This window comes from Canis lupus, chromosome 7 (assembly GCF_048164855.1).
Source record: "Canis lupus baileyi chromosome 7, mCanLup2.hap1, whole genome shotgun sequence".
NCBI lineage: Eukaryota > Metazoa > Chordata > Mammalia > Carnivora > Canidae > Canis > Canis lupus.
The window spans coordinates 16,381,733-16,396,485 of NC_132844.1; the positions used below are offsets into that span (position 1 = coordinate 16,381,733).

A 14,753-nucleotide genomic window follows, 5' to 3' on the forward strand; every position below is an offset into this window, starting at 1 on the left:
CTGATGTAAGTTAATAAAAAGCTCAACAATTTAAGTAATATATTATATAATGATATCCTCATTCAAAATAACAGTAACTTATTACCAACAATAATAATCTAGTCCTACTTTCAGTGATACCCATTCCCCACGCTAAAACAGGCCACTTTGATTTTGCCTTTTCAGACACTGTAAAGGCTCCTATTGGGAGCAAATATATCGGAAAGATTATTAATATGGCAACACGTTGCTCTATTGCTTCTGTCTGCTTGGATGTATCTCCCATTTTTCCCCTCTTTTGGCAAAATAAATGCTTTAAAAATCAACATATGTAACTACACAATGAGAGTATCCTAATTATGATGATTCTCCTTAGTTATCTCAGTTCCTATAAAGGTTAAATATGGTTTATTATCTCCAGATTCTGACCATTATAAAAAGGTCAATAATAATTGTTTATTTACTTTCAAATTTACTACTGTAAAACTTTTGTGAGATGGTGAAAAACAATATTGCATGTATTTTCTAGAAAAACTTATTAAGATCAACATTTTAGGAAAGTATACTTAAATTCATTTTTATCTCAGATTCTTTTAATCACAGTGTCTATTTTTAAAAGTCTGAAATGAGAAAGACTAACTCTGATTAGTGCCATTATTTCTATACCAGGAACTTGTGCTTCTTGCATATTCATTATATGTCTTTGTATTGTAAACCGACTTATAATTTTTAACTATTTTATTCATCTTTTTATAAGGTTTATTAGTTAAGTTTCATTAGAGTATTTTGGTGTTGCTACATTTCATAAATGGTGCAGTGCATATGAAGCATCTATTTCTCATAGCCAGCAACTCAGCCCCTGATCAGATCACACTCAATCCTTCTGATAGAAGATTCTCATATTTCTGTTTGGAAAGTAAATGATGATATCTGAAAACTTTGAAGAAAGGCATTTCAGGCTAAAACATGGGGAAACCATGGCAGCCAAAAATGCTATATCATCAATGCCACCAAAATTATTTTCAAGGTCACAAAATACTCTGAGAATAAGCTATGTTTCAAGGTTTTGGGTTTTTTTTTTAAGACACAATCTTCATTATGCCAGCATAGTATCACTGTTATAAAACCTGATTCTAAAATTTACCAATGTATGGATCTTTCATTATTATACAAAAGTATTTTACCAATGGGTACAAAATATCATCAAATAATACTCTTTCATATGGTCCACTTAAATAATACTTGTTTAGTACAATATTATTGTACTTAATATCTGAGTAGCTATTAAACATATCTGACTGTATGTAAGGAGAATAACAAAGAACAATACAGGAATTCAGCTCTCATTGTTAGTCCCTGTTTATGATTCTTGGATAAAGATAACCTTGTTTTGTTTAATATTATTGAAGAATTTGAAAGACCTAGCTGTTAACTACAGGCAGATACATTCTTATTCATAATACCTAAATGTTTCATTTTGATATCTCTTGTCCCTTTTCTTTTTAATTATTTATTATTAGTGCTAGCATATTATATACGATATAATGGTAGTTATTATTACATAATGGTTAAAATTTATGAAACATTTGCCATGTGCCATGCGCTGTTATAAGAGCTTTAAATATCCTGACACATTTAATTCTCACAACAACCTGAGAGATGTATTTTATTATCCCAGTTATGTAGATGGAAGGTTAAATAACTTGCCCAAGAGCAAATGCATTTTAATTGAAAGTCAGAATTAAACCTAGGCAATTTGACTTGTGCATATTACTTCTAGTATTGATAAGTCAGTGCTTTCAATGCCTAAATATATCTATATTCATTTGAATATTTTCCAATTGCCATATAATTTTACACAGTAGTTCCAAAGAGTAAAATACATATGGTTTACCAATAAAAGTGTAATATATCTTTTAGAGGAACCGTTATGTCCATCCTCTGAAAATAAAATTTCGAAAGGTAGAATGTAGAAAGAAAAAGTGAGGGAACTTCTGATTGACCTCAAGAAGAGAGAAAGCGGTAGAGGCCACCTGAAGGACTCTAAAGAACAATGGATTTTAGCCATTTCCTTCCTTTTCCTTTTCTTCTGGTGGTATTAATAGGGGCTATAGTTTGTGTTATTCTTGTTTCTTACTTTTTATTTTTAAAAAGGAAGAAAAAGAAGTGTTTGTCAATTAACAACCATTAAGGGGCAGAGGATTCTATTTTACTGTTTTCTTGCAAGATACAGACAATTATTTTTCCTAGAACACAAGTTTTTTAGCAGACACTTAAGTGGCAAATTCTGTCTCTTTTCATCATGATGCTTCTTTACAGGACAATTTGGGAGAGTGGTTGCTCATCCCCAGCTCAGCAGTGGGTTGCTGGCTAAATAATTAGTAGGTCAGTCTGAAAAAAACAACTCTGATAACAGTAGAGAACTCTAGGTGATGATGCTCTGTGGTAGTCTCAGCCTCACCTATAAATCTACTTGTGGTCTTTCACACCTGGAACTGAGTTTCATTTACATTCAGATTAGAAGCAGTAAAGCAACCTGGGAAGTTAGAAATACACAGTCTGTGCTCTCTAGAAGACCTAGAGAATGTGTGAGTGGCACAGACTGAGAAAGTTCACTATAGCTCTGAGGGACTGTGCAGGATTGTGAAGGATGGTAAGGTCACATAATCCCAGAAGGGGCAAGAGCTGAGACAGGGTAATTAGGAAGACTTCACACAAGAGAGGACTTGTATCTGGGCCTTGTAGAAGGTTTTGTCACTGAGCCAACCAAAGAGAACACGGAGAGGGATGTGCAGAGATGAAAACATTTCTTGCCAGAAGAAAAATAAAACAATCCAATCAATTTCACTTGTGCAGAAATCAGTTCTTAGAAACTACTTACAAACTCCAGCAGAGCAGAAGGTTTCTCATCCATTCCCAGCAAGTCTGTAATCCCACATGGGGCTCTCCTCACTCATTTGCCGAGACTATGAATATGGGGCAGTAGTGGTGAGTCATTCAGCGATGACTTTAACCCCTCAGCCCTCCTTCTTTTAGTCACAGCACCTTCCTCCCATTTTGCTGCTCCTGTGTTTGGAGTTCTGGTGAGCAGGGTGCTTGTGGCTTTAAAAATGCAAAATGGTTGCCAAAAAGAACAGTTTTGCCATGTAGCAAATGTTCATACTCTGCAATGCTAATTTATGTCCTTTCCTATAGTTATACAGGTTACTATGTGCCATGAATTAAACATTAATGAAAATTATTCGATGATACTATTAGGGAATATATTGAGAAATAGATGTTTTAGTACAGGTGTTGACATTTTTAGGGGGGTTACATTTTTCCCCCAACAACTGAAAAGCCACAGAAATGGAAGCATTTGGAAAATGCAACTATTGAAAAACTTAGCATGAGTAATTTTCTGTTTCCTAATTTGGGTACCAGTTACATGGACATGTGCCGTTTGAAAACATTTACCAGTTCTACACTTATGACAGGTACACTTTCCTTTATGAATATTACATATTGATAAAAACTTTAAGAAACTTTAGCATTAGCAATGAAATTAATACATTCAAAATGCAGAAATAGAATCATATTTTTCAATTTCAAATCTAAAATAAAATAAATAGGAGAAAACCAGATAAATAGAAAACCCTTCCCCACATAGAAATAGATTTTTTTCATCTCTTAAAGAAATTCAATCAATCATAATAGGTATTCTGGATAGGTGATGCTAAGGGGAAATTCCCCAAAATATATACTATCAATGAAGTATGAATTGCTATTTTTAAAATTTTTACTTGAGCTCAATACATTGCTGCTTTTGTTTCCACTTTTGTGTTTCTTTCTGTAAAACTGGAAGAAGGAACTAGAGGCTGACAGGTAGTTTATGTGGCATTTAACAACAGAGAAGGAGGCTCCATCAGGCAAGAGTGGCAATGAGCTGAGTGACTTTACAGAATACTATAGGTGGGAAAATTACCTTGATGCTTTCTACTTGTGCTGATTTTTCCTTCTGCTGACACTTCTGATGCTCTGAAAGTTGCTTTGCTCACATCCTCTGCTACTGGTGTCAAAGCACACTCTCAATCTTCACATGCCAAAAAAGGAGGAAAACCTTATTTCAATGCCCAAAAGACTTAGCTCCTGTCAAAGATATTCATTTAACACTCACAGTTGGTCTATGGCAACTTGAAGACGTTGTCTTAAAAAGTAGGGCTGGTGGGGGCTGGGGTAAAGAAGAAAAGGCCTGACTTTCTAGGGAAATCTCATATTTTCCATATCCTGAAGGCATTTAATAAAAAGAGGCTCCATACGCCTAAATGAAGGGGGCAATTCAACCATTATTTACAAGAGCTATGATTCTTCTGAAAAGGAGTCAGTTAACCAACATAATAAGTTCATTACAGTTGACTAAGAAAGGGAATATTTTAAAAACAAGAAATTTATTATTTGCAAAGCTTTTTCTCATAAAAATAACTGTCATTTAATCTTATTTCTTATGTAGTTTTGGCCAGCTAGAGCTAATAATTTCACAATAAGAGAAGTCATCACCAACATTAATGGCAAACTCTGAATTTTCTTAATGTTTCAAGTACTCTGAGTACCACCAAAAATATGATCATTCAAAAATATATGTGGCATTCAGTCCTAATCTACATGAAATAAGCACATAAAAGTCCAAGTCATTTATAAAAGGTAATCAAATATTTTAATCGAGATTTGTTATCTGGCTAAATGGCAGACAGATGACAAGCCATTCTCTTATTTACTCTGACCACTTACACATTCATGTTGCATGTTCATTTCAGACCATTTATTCATCTTCCCCCTAGCCCACCCCAATATTCTTCTCCAGTGGCCTTGTTTGTACCATCCTGAAATCTATCCCAGAACATAGTAAAGTACACAAACTTAGTTCATTGAGGCCTTCTCTTTCCATCGGCTATTTTTAAAAACTGTGTATTTTACACAATAAATCCTAATTCAGCCAATAACAGTTCATTCAAACAGCATCTGAATTTTAAAATTGGCTCCTTTTCAGACAATTAGTTGGGGTGCCAATTTCCCAGTCAAATAAAATCATTTTTCCATTAACATTTTTGGTTATATAATCTGCTATACAAATATAATACTATTAAAACTCAATGTGCAAATTAAGTCCCTAGAATATCTCAGTTGCCAATTTGGTCAGATAATTCCAAGCATACATTTTGCTGTCATTTAAATTGGAGATTTTTCTGCTGGCTGATTACTTTCTCAGGGTGAGAATGTGGCTGAAGAGCCCAGTGCATGTCTCAGATTTTCCACACTTTGTACACATGGAAACTGTCTTTGGGCTGGGACTCTCTCCTCTGTCTGTAGAGCATATTGTACTTACAGCCCTGCCTTTCCTCCTTCTAGGCTGCCAGACACATTTGCCCAAAATGAGTCACTCAGTCTTTGATTTTTTGCATGTAAGTTTGGCCTGTCTGATGTTGTTTGCACAGCCATGCCACATTGTTAGAAGTTGTGATTCAATGTGTCCTTGGAGCTTTTCTTTTGCCAGCCCTGCCTACTCTGAGTGTCCCCATTTCAGCTCACTGTTGAGCAGCTGACTCAGGGCTTAAAGTGAACCATCCCCCATGTTTGCCCAGTTCCCATGCTTGCTGCTGTGCTGATCTTCACTTCACAGTTATAGGCCCAACTGGGGGCACACTTTTAGTAATCTCGCTTTCCCATTTATGTCACATATGTCTTGCAGGTGATGCGGGAAGCTGCCTGCGACATCTGTGACAGATCCAGACCTCCCAACCATATGGGAGGTTGGACAGTACCAAACATTTGATTGGATCCAGAGTTTGGTGCCACATTTATTGCCAACCTTCCAAAAGGCACACGGGCCATCTTGAGTCTATTTCTATTTCTTTGTTCCCAGAGCTACAATTCAGAGTAGTTTGATTTTCAACAACATCAGTAATACACAACACTGTTACCTACAGATTATTGGTTCTACCATTTTTCAGCTCCATTCCTGGACAAATTATTAATGTCTTTAAGGCTCAGTTTCCTTATTCATAAACTTATGAAAATAATCATTTTTGCTTCACAGAGATAATATAAAAGATAAAATGGAAATATTAATATACACAAATCCTCAATAAAAGTTATTGGAGTACACATGATAAAACTATGTTCTTTGGGCATTAGTATAGCATGTGTAGCTTGTGAAAAGTATGTTATACTTAGTTGATTAGCTTTTATTTTGTTCCTTGTAATTTTCATTAAACCTGTCTTGGACATTGTAAGAACATAAGTCTCCAATAGTTGCTTCTGTCCCTGGACATACTAAATTATTTTAGCCCATTTCACACTTCCTTCCCAAATACCACTAACACTAATGTTCCACGGTCCTTATGAAGGAGGGCAAGAATTCTCTATTGAACATCCCAATTCATTAAGAGTTCTTTTTTTTAGGATTATTTATTTATTCATGAGGGACACAGAGAGGGAGGCAGAGACATAGGCAGAGGGAGAAGCAGGCTCCTTGCAGGCGCCTGATGTGGGACTCAATCCAAGGACCCCAGAATCACACCCTGAGCCAAAGACAGAGACTCAACCACTGAGCCACCAGGTGTCCCTCATCAAGAATTCTTAAAGTCACTTGGATTCTCTTGGACTTCCCATTGGGGGTCCATCTTTCTGCTACTCATTTCTGAAAACCAGAGTCTAAGACTGTTTATCTAGACCCTCACTCAGTTCCATGTGCTTGACCTCTGGGTCTAGTTAAAACTACTATCTCTAGTTTTGTTTTGCAGATTGACTTGTAACTATCATATCATCTAACTTCAGAATATCCTCAAAAAGAAAAAAAACAATATTCTCACATTAGACAGAAATGAAAAGAATCTTAAAAGGGCTCTTGTCGTCCATGGAAGGAACCTTTTTCTGCTTATTGAGTGGTTTGCTGAAAGACTTTTGGTAAAGAAGATCTTATATGTTTAGTTGATTTCCTTTCTGATGTTATTAAATCACTGCTGTTTACACTGTGGAAAATTTGCCTACGTGGCAGTCAAATATATCATGTAGCTTATTATGAATACATGGGCTACATTTTTGCATGCCGACCTGCAAAATGTTGAAAATAACTATAATGTCATTCTCAAATTTTACCTTTTCCAATTGAAACATCTTCAGTTCTCTCATTCTCAAATGAATTCTATCCCTTTCCCCATTTGAATGGAGTACTTCATTTAGTTCTTAAGCATATATAAACTATACTTTCTTTGTAGAAATATGTACTTTGCAACATGTTTTCCTAAAGGTAGTGGATATGACTCCTCTTTTGTTCTACATTTTTTTCCCCATGGCCTATTTGCCCTGGTCACTTTTCTGTGAAGATTAAGATTTGGTGCATGAGTTTTAGCACTGCTGTCACAAATGTGTTACTCATTTGAACTTATCTTTGGTTATAAACTCCTTATCTGATTTCTTGTCTTTATATACTTTTTAGATGTGGATAGTACACAGAGTTGTACACTAGTAACATCCCATGACTCTTGCCTTTCACTGTAACCATTTTAAATTATAAATCACAATTCCCTTTTTTTTTTATCCCTCCATCATTTTTTTAACTATTTATCTCTAGAGTCCCTGGGCATGGAATTATACTCATATTTCTCTGAACTCTTTGAACACTACCGACTGGAATTGTAAGGTGATCATATTTGACTATGCATTCATGTGAATATTTAAAATTCTAATATAGAAATGTGATTTTCTTTCAAGGTTGACATGATTTCTACTCCAAGTAGAAGTTCTTATATGATACAGTAGAATTTATCACACTGCTTCCTCACCCTTATAAGAGGCTATGAGAGTAAAAACACATCAAATGAATTTTAGATTACTTTTATATAACAAACAGTGCTGTTCTTCATCATTGACTCTGCCACTGGGCCAGTCCTATTATTGATAACAGAAAGCTTAAGGTACATCTTCCTTTCAGCTGAGCTATGGATTCACACACACGTATACAAACATGCTTTCTCAAAAATAATATTTATTAATAATAATATTATTACTTTAAGCATTTCAGGTTTATGAATAAATCATGTAAATATAATATTTTGGGTTTATTTGTAAATAACCATATAAAATATGACTGATTATGACATACACATATATTCATATACATGATTTGTGTGTATAGATATATAAGTGATTATATATGTATGTATATTTGTAAAAATATTCATTCTGTGTCTGATCCTTTCTTTCCTCAGTTGTTTCTTCCTTAGAATTACTGGCCACTTTGTTGGTGCAGTTTCATATTTTCACTAGGCCACAAAACTTGTTCATACTTGGTTCTATAACTCCATTTTCCTATATATGTTGTAGTTACTAAACTGAGTAGTATCCAGCTTATAAAATATTGATTGGAATTATTTATCTTTCTTAAATGTTATTTTAAATTAGTTTTAATCAGATCAGTGAATCTATTGTAAATATACATTTCCTGGTGTTCTTAGAAGAACTCTAACACCACTCAGGTGGCAATTTGAATTTATCAGCTATGGGCCACAAAAATAATAATTACAGTTTTTTCTGTCTTGATAGTACATTCTCCTTACCTATTCAAAATAATGGCCTCACACTGGAAAAAAAGACATGAAAATATTGCCTGTGTCCTCAAAGACTTCAGTTTACTTCCCAGGAAAACAAATATTCTATTCTTCTATAATACTTGTGCAATTATTTAACAAATCTCCATTGAGTGCCTTCTCTGTGGCAGTCATTCTACTGGCTAGACATGCTGGTAAATCTGCCATAATGAGAAGGAGTTAGTCCCTTCATCTACTGGCTATTTTGACATATTATGGATAATTAATAGTTGCAATAGGACAGGACTTCAGGTCCAAAGCCAAATTCTACTTCAGATAGTTAGATCCCTTCAAAGCCTGCCACTGACCTTTGATTTAACTCATCCTCCAGAATTTTCTCAGGAGTATGCCAAGACTATTTTTGTTATACATGATCAGATCTAAACTCAGATTTGACTCCTTAAAGAACAGGATGGATCCTTACTTTGGTAAGACAGATGGATTGGCTGTTGTTCCTGTGTAGGGAACTTGAGAGTCAAGAAAGTAACATCTCCTACTAAAAGATTGCTATCTGTCTTCTGCTTTCAGGTGTTCTTCATATCTATAAATTTTCATAGTCTTATTGTTAAAGAAATCCTATATTCCCCAATTGTTTCTATTGACATCTTGCAATTTATGACCATCACCACTGTTATAGCAATACAAAAATACTTTCAGAAGTCAGCAAACCACAAACTTAGCCATACATATTATGTCAGCATTCTACCAACACAGCTCTACCTCCAGGCAGCTTGCTTGGGCTCTGATACAACTCCTTGGCGTTCCTAAATTTAGCTGCTCTGAGACAAATATATCTTTTTTGTTGCTCACAGTTCTGATTTTTCTTTCATTGTCAGTTTCTACACACATGAGGGCCAATGGCAATAGTCATAGTGATTAAATCTGCACGATAGGTGGCTATCCAAAAAATGATCTAGTTGCTACTAGCAATGGTATTCAAAGCTAGGGTCCTCCTAGGATCTTAGACATCAACATGTCTTTGGGAGTATTTTTTAAAATTCTTACTTCTGAAAGAAACATCCACCATTTCAAGAGAACAACACCATTCTACATTACTTTGGGATCACTAAAAAGGGCATAGAGCAAAGAAAAAAGTGACTTCTAAAAACAAACATCAAAGATTTGCGTAGAACAAAAGTCAGTAATTATTTATACATTAAACTAAGCATAGAGCAGCCCGGGTGGCTCAGCGGTTTAGCACAGCTTTCAGCCCAGGGCAAGATCCTGGAGACCCGGGATCGAGTCCCACGTCAGGCTCCTTGCATGTAGCCTGCTTCTCTCTCTGCCTCTCTCTCTCTCTCTCATGAATAAATAAATAAAATCTTTATAAAAAAATATTTAAACTAAGCATAATCAACATTACAAAGCCATAGGGCTTGAACTATTATTGCAGTGTTCCATAAGATTTCCTTGTCTCCAGTGTGCATGTGGTCTTTCCTTCATAAACTACTACTACTCAGGTATAATTATCTATAATAATTACATTTCCTCATATAATACCCTAATTTTCAAGATGGCATCCCTGGCCATATCAATCACTGATTTTTTTTTTAAGATTTTTTTTAAATTTATTTATTCATGAGAGATACAGAGAGAGAGAGAGAGAGAGAGAGAGAGGCAGAAACACAGGCAGAGGGAGAAGCAGGCTCCATGCGGGGAGCCTGATGTGGGACTCCATCCCAGGACTCCAGGACCACGCCCTGGGCCGAAGGTAGGCGCTAAACTGCTGAGCCACCCAGGGATCCCCTCACTGATTTCTAACATGCTTCAAACTCTTACTGCTGCTGACTTCTTGTACTTTTTCTTCAAAAACTAGACAAAAAAGTTTCAATTCTATGATATCTTTAGACCCTGCCAATATCTACACCTTCCTACCACTCCTAAAACTTATCAGTATACATTTTTCTACTTTCTAAGTAAATTTTTGTGGAGGTAAAATATCTGTCTTAGTTTAGGCTGCCATAACAAAATATCATAGACTGAGTGGCAGCTGAAACAACAGAAATCTATTTTCTCATCATTCTGGAGACTGAAAGTCTGAGATACGGGTGCTGGTATGATCAGATTCTAAAAAATGCTCCCATTCTGGTTTGCAGATGACCACCTTCTCTTGAGTCTTCTGAGAGAGAGAGAGAGAGAGAGAGAGAGAGAGATTTCTCTGATGGCCCTATCACATTGGGGGTCAGGGCTTCAACATATGAATTCAGGAAACATAATTCAATTCATAGGAAGCAAACATTCAGGAAAGTGCACAAATCATAGGATGCATCTCAATTAACTGTTTTCAAGTGAATATACCCATATATATCTATATATTAATAAATAAGAATTGCCTGGAAGCCTGAAGTTATCCTTATCCCACTTTATCATCATTCTCTGCAAATGGACCTATTATTCTTTTATTACCATAACTTTTGAACTTCACATAAATGGAAATTCTCATATTCTTTGTACCTAAGCTTCTTTTGTTCTATATTATATTTGTGAAGTTTATCCATACTTTTGCATGGAGCAGTAGTGTGCTCATTTTTATTGTTGCACAATATTATATTGTAATATAAAATTACACTTTACACTTTATTTATCTTCTCTACTACAAATAGACATCTGGGTTGTTTCCAGTTAGAAGCTATTACAAATATTGTCTATTTATGAAAGTTCTTTTAGATGTTTTTGTTACACATAACTATGCACTGTGGAAGTATTTATATATTTAGGAGTAGTGGATCTAACAGTCGAGTATGTGAAAACTTAATTCACAATTCAATACAATAAGTTTTGTAGATGCCTTTGCTAGATGAAGAAAATATTTTTCTATTCCTAGACTGCTAAGAATTTTTATCATAAATCAGCATGGAATTTTATCAAATGCTTTTCTGCATCTTTTGATGTGATCATATGATTTCTCTCTTTTATTTGGTTAATAGAGTAAAATATACTGATTGAGTTTCAAATATTGAACAAACTTAGATTCCTGAAATAAATCTAACTTTTTGTTGCATATTAAAACTTTCATGTGCTGTTGGACTTTATATGCTGACATTGAGTTTATGATTTTTTCTCTATGTTCATAAAAGATTGGTTTGTAATTTTCCTTTCCTGTAAAGTCCTTGTCAGGTTTGATATAAAGTTTATGCTAGTCTCACAAAATACATATTTATGAGATGGAAAGTATTCCTTTTCTTTTTATTATTCCCTGGAAAAGTTCATGTAAAATGGTTGTTGTGTTTTCCTTTGGGGTTAAGATTATCTTGAACTGGAATTTTCTTTACAGGAAGGTTAAAAAGTACAGGTGCAATTTCTTTAATAGTCACAATACTATCCATGTTTATATTACTTTTTGTATCCAGCTTGACAACTTGTAGTTTTCCCGGAATTTGAATTTCATTTACAATTTCATTTATATACTCAAATATATTGGCATATTATTTAAGTTATTAGGATTGATACAGCTTACATTATCAGGATCTCTGGTGTTGGGTCTTTTTTAAAATCCCTGTTATTGGTACATTATACCAACTATCTTTTTTTATTTTGACCAATCAGGAAGTTAATCAGTCCCATTACTCTTTCCAAAGGACCATATCCTGGCTGTGCTGATTTTTCAATTATTATTTTGTTTCTTAATTAATTTCTGTTCATATTGTCAATATTTCTTCATTGCTACTTTATTTGAATTTAGCTCTTGTTATTTACCTAGTCTACTGAGATAGATTCTAAGATCACTTATTTTCAGCCTATTTTGCCTCTATATGCATTTATGGCTATATATTTCCCTCTAAGCAGTCTTTAGCTGCATCCTGTGGGTTTCAAATATTTTCTTACTTAAGTCATAATAATTTCTCATTTACTTCATATTTTCTCTGATTCCTGGAGGTTTAGTGCTTAATTTTCAAATAATCAGGTGGTTCCTAGTTATATGTTTTATTAATAAATATAACTTTAATTTCACCTTGATCATAGAGCATACTCTGAGTTCAGTTCTTTGAAATTTATTAGTACCTGCTTTATGGAGATGTATTTTGCTCTTTAAAGTTCAGTGTTCTAGGGCAGCCCAGGTGGCTCAGCGGTTTAGCACCGTGTTCAGCCCAGAGCATGATCCTGGAGACAGACCCATGGAGACCCCAGATCGAGTCCCACATCAGGCTCCCTGCATAGAGCCTGCTTCTCCATCTGCCTGTGTCTTTGCCTCTCTCTCTCTGTCTCTCATGAATGAATGAATGAATGAATAAGTTCAGTGTTCTAAATAGATTTATTAGATACATTTTTAATTGTGGTTTTCATATCTTCTATTGTTATATTAATTTCTTGTTCCCTTATTTTATCAGTTAGTCAAGAAATGGATTTAATCTCCATGTACAATTCTGGAATATTCTTTTTATAGTCCTTTCAGATTTTGTTTTGTCTATTTTGATGTTATATTATTTTCTGTATATAAATTTAGAAATGTTTTATTTTCCTAGTTGATGCCTAATCATTATGAAATCTTCCTCTTTAGGAACATATTCTTGCTTTAAATTCCAGTATCTTTTTATTTGAATGGCTAACAACAGTTTTAATGTGAACCTCTTCATTCTGTGTTTTGTTATTTATGCTGTCTTGTAAGAACTACATATTATAGTGTTTTTATTTTTTTCTGTTCAGTTTTGTTTTACGTTTTTTATATAAATTCAATTAGCCAACATATAGTAGTACATCATTAGCTTCAGATGTAGTTTTCAATAATTTATCAGTTGCATATAACACCCACTGCTCATAATATCACATGCCCTCCTTAATGCCCGTCATCCAGTTACCTCATCCATTCACCCACCTCCTCTTCAGCCACCCTCAGTTTGTTTACCAGAGTTAAGAGTCTCTCATGGTTTGTCTTGCTCTCTGATTTTTTCCCAGTTCAGTTTTCCCTCCATTCCCTTATGGTCCTCTGCACTATTTCTTATATTCCACATATGAGTGAAACCATATGATGTCTTTCTCCAATTGACTAATTTAACTTAGCATAATACCCTCCAGTTCCATCCACATTGATGTGTATGATAGGTATTCATCCTTTCCGATGGCTGAGTAATATTATATTGTGTATAAATATGCTACATCTTCTTTATCCGTTCACCTGTTACGGACATCTGGGCTTATTCCACAGTTTGGCTATTGGGGACATTGCTGCTATGAACTTTGGGGTACAGGTGCCCCTTCATTTCACTACATCTGTATCTTTGAGGTAAATAGCCAATAGTGCAAATTCTGGGTCACAGGGTAGCTCTATTTTTAACTTATTGAAAAGCCTCCATACTGTTTTCCAGAATGGCTGTATCAGCTGACATTCCCAACAATAGCGTAAGAAGGCTCCCCTTTCTCCATATCCTTTGCCAACATTTATTGTTTCTTGTCTTGTTAATTTTAGCCATTCTCACTGGTGTAAAGTAGTATCTCATCGTTGTTTTGATTTGTATTTCCCTGATGACAAGTGATGTTGAGCATTTTTTCATGTGTCTGTTGGCAATTTGTATATCTTCATTGGAGAAATGTCTGTTCATATAGTTTTTTTATTTTTTATCCTATCTGACATTTGTCTCTTCTCTGTTTATATTTAATAAAACTACTAATATATTAGAACATAAATCTACCATCTTATTATTTGCTTTGTATTTATCCAATTTGTTCTTGCTATTATTTCTCCTTTCTTTTTCTACTTTGGACTAAGATTTCCTTATTATTCCATTTTCTCCTCACTTAAGAGTTACAAATTTTTAAAACTATTCTCCAAGAGGTTAACATAGACATTACCAACATGCATTTTGACAATAAATTAGTAGATTTCTGTCTTCCAGAAACTAAAAGTTCCCTAGAACAGGTTATGTTTACCTAGTAACCTCTTCCAACTTGTTATCATTTTAATATATATTTTTGAAGTATGTCTATTCTTGTATACAATCAATAATTTTATTTTATTTTTATTTTTTTATTTTTTTACAATCAATAATTTTAAACCACATTTTTATTTTCACTGCACTTTAATCCTTTATGTAGTTTTGTATTTCCTTTGAGAACATTTACTTTATGCCTATAAAATCCTTTTAGTATTGCTTTTAAAGTCCATTTCCTAGTGAGAAATTCTCCTAGTTACTGTTTATATGAAAATGTCTTCAT

General features: G+C 34.4%; 1 protein-coding gene and 1 long non-coding RNA gene across 2 annotated transcripts in view; both read right to left on the bottom strand.

Annotated features, from left to right (window-relative positions):
• The window catches only part of LOC140636377 (uncharacterized), a 499,328-nt gene that overhangs the window by 22,630 nt on the left and 461,945 nt on the right, over positions 1-14,753 (bottom strand). The window lies entirely within an intron of this gene.
• The window catches only part of LOC140636614 (uncharacterized), a 55,655-nt gene that overhangs the window by 6,845 nt on the left and 34,057 nt on the right, over positions 1-14,753 (bottom strand). Inside the window, exon 3 of the long non-coding RNA XR_012033839.1 lies at positions 3,944-4,051. This is a non-coding gene — a long non-coding RNA (uncharacterized lncRNA). The remainder of the gene's footprint in view (positions 1-3,943; positions 4,052-14,753) is intronic.